We start from the raw sequence: 3,434 nt of genomic DNA, 5'->3' as shown, positions 1-3,434 counted from the left end.
TATGTCCGGAAACGCTATATTAGCGAGCTACAGCTCGTTGGCTACGGCTAGCGAAAGATTTTGCTCATTTTCTAGGAAAGGACGGAAATAAAGCGAAACTGATGTTTTATGGCGTTAAATTTATTGGATTAAATTTTATGTAAAATGAATTGAATAAGATATGTCTTAGACCTGTAAGGCCACTCATTTCTAAGATATCAGACAACATAATGCAAAATTCGGTCTCTAAAAACATGATTTGTTTACATTTAAAGTACATTACTTCATTAAATATGTAATAAACACGCAAGCCTTGTAACCAAAACTTTTAGAAAATTTAATTACGAAGAGAATGATCTAAAATAGGCTAATAATAAACATACACAAAGTTTAACAAATTAATGTCGAATTAAATTAAAATTAAAAACACATACAAAAATAAGACAGAAAATGCAACATATGTGTATTAAATGGACGTTCTTCGTAAAAACAAAACTTTTAATGATGTTTTTTCTACAGTTAAGTAAATAATTACAAAACGTTTACAGTATAAAACATTGTAGGTTCAGAAAAGATTTTAAAAATACAGCGTCAATTGAAATCCTTTTAGTTTATTGAAACTCGAGAGTTTGCAATACTGCTGCAACATCTGAAAACAAATGATTATTGTATAGGTGTCGAACAATTCAGCTGTTGCAGTAACTCGTATATCATCTTTGGTTTCTGCAGTGTATATGTATTATTATATTATTTGTACTTTATTCGTGTGTTTTTTTTTAACGACGTGTTACATTTCCAAATCAAGAGTACGCAAATATTGTTTTCGTCTATGGGTTTTCCAGTTGAAATAGTCGTGCAGCTATACGTGAATATAAAAGACGATTTCCGAACAGTAGAACACCTACTCATGTAACATTTGGATCGGTTTCCAATAACTTACGAACAAATGGATCTTTTCCAACCGTTAAGTGCTCGAGAGAACGTCCTGTAACGTCCCGTACAGCATGTATGGGACCACAAATTCTTGGCAGCTTCATTACGAGATAGTATCCAAGGGGATGTACCTTTGGGTTCATTTAAAGCAACTTGTATACGCAGAACTAGATAATTCCAAAGAAGAATTATTGAACCGAATTTAAAACGCTTGTGAACTACTTAATATATGCTATCAGAAAAGCTATACGTGGTTCCTTTAAACCCACTAATATTGTGCATAAATTATCAAGGAAATAATTTTGAAAACCATTTATAAGGTATGGAAATTGGATAAAACATTAGCAAAGATCAGCAATTAAAATGTTTTGTTTTTACAAGAAACATTCATTTAATAGATATTGCATTTTCTGTATTATTTTTCATGTGTTGATTTAATTAAGCATTAATTTTTTAAACTTTGTGTTTGTTTATTATTAGCCTATTTTACAATATTCTCTTCGGAGTTAAATTTTCTAAAGTGTTGGTTGACATCATTCACTAAATCGAGACTGTCCCGCCGAAATCGGGACGTCTGGTCACTTAGGCTAGGAATGAATCAGTTCTGGTAACGTTTTTCTGGTATTATGTTACTGACAAACCAATAAAGTAGTAGAGTCAGCTAGATTGTGCGGGGGGGACAGGGAATCAATATCAGATTGAAATAAATAAATAAAATATATTTATCAAAGTAGAAACGTAGACTTGTTTCTGGAAAAATCAAAACAAACCGAACTTATTCGCCATTTAATTGTTCGTTTTCAGTTATCATTAATCATAAGTATTCTATTTAAAAGTAGTCTACTAATCTAAATACTACATCGTAGTGAGTTAGTTACGTTCTTGTATACTACACGATAATTGTATTTTGCAGTGAAAATTTGGTACTTTGGGATTATACCGACCACACCAGTATGAAGAACACAAAAATAGAAATTTATAGAAACAAACATGATAGAACGAAAAAAACAACTCTTCAATTACAAAATTACAAGCATTTCCAGGTATTGTGATCGGTATTGTTGTCGCTGTTATCTTATCTTTCTCGAGAATCCTGATTACGGCAGGCCGCGCGGCATCACGTGATTTGCACGGTACATCATTGCCTTTCCATTACAATTCAATTTATATTTCTGATTAGCCCCTCTAGAATTTGATATTTTACTGATAGGTACTATCTCGAGGGATGTTTTTCTTTCGTCGACATCAGCGCGGGGCAGCACCGAAGGTGCTGTCGAAGCCCGCGCTGATGGCCGGAGGCACTCGCATTTTGGGTGGCGGAATGTGATCAAGAATAAAAACAAGTTTTGAGTGTTTTTTTAATAAAAAGTTTAGTTTGGTAAATGTTTGTTTTTGTTGAATTTTTGTGTTTGGAGAAATGTAGAGGTAAAACACGGAAGTACAACAAAGCGATGCACCAGCTGAACGGGCGGCGAGACTCTGCAATCACGTTATCTACTAGACGCTCGACTTTGACCTCTGTCTGAGGATGGGGAGGTGTTTGCGATAAGACAATTCCTGTTTTATATTGACGAAATATTGTTCTACGCTAATCTAGTAATCAGTAGAAACGAAATGTGAAATAACGATTCATGTCTGGGTGTGGTCGGTATAATCCCAAAGTACCATTTTAAATGACCAGTTTATCATTAGTATATTTCAATGTTATCCACCGGTATAAAATTACATTGTACTGACTTAGTTAAATTTTCGTATACTATGTCTAAATAGCCCCATATGTAGATTTTGTCTGACTCAGTTTTTTCTTACTTTGGTTGTCATGTTCAATAACCTAAAGGCAGATTTGAACACAATAGCGATGTTACTGTATTACATCTTTTGAAACTCTCAAACCCAATCATGCTTCTTCTGTCCACTTTGATAAAATAAGTTGTCTGTCAATTTACTTTATCAGCGGATAAAGCTTTTACTGTCGTTAGCTGTGTTGCCAGAAATGGCAAAATGAGTTTTTTTTTAAAACATACAAGTATCTCGACACACGTGACAAAGTTTTTCCCATATATATATATATATATATATATATTTTGATTGTTGAAAGTGTTAGGATTATCTGTTACAGTAGTCTCGACGTGATCAGTTGTTACAGTAGTGAGTTGTCGAGCTCTAGGCATTTCGGTACTGGGTTAGTTTGTTGTCTTTCGTTATCACTACGAGGTAATGTCGCCCTGGGCAGTCTAGCGATTTGCGCGTTAACAAGAGCGGATGTCGGTTACGGTAAATTAAAAATAACCGCTCAAGTTAATCTGTGTTAAAAATTAAACGTTTTAAATAGTTCTTTACAAAATTGCATGGTAATGACCAAGAGCTCCATAAACCGAGCAATGCCGGATTTTGTGCACCATTAGGCAAAAAAAGTTAAAATGGTAATTCCATAACAACTTTATTTTCATACTATTCCAAAAATTACTCAGTACACATTTATCCATCTTTTTTAACATTTAATCTTAATCGGATCAAAAGTT

This window comes from Homalodisca vitripennis, chromosome 1 (genome assembly GCF_021130785.1).
Source record: "Homalodisca vitripennis isolate AUS2020 chromosome 1, UT_GWSS_2.1, whole genome shotgun sequence".
Lineage (NCBI taxonomy): Eukaryota > Metazoa > Arthropoda > Insecta > Hemiptera > Cicadellidae > Homalodisca > Homalodisca vitripennis.
The sequence above is the reverse complement of the archived record's forward strand: the minus strand, read 5'-3'. Positions refer to the sequence as shown.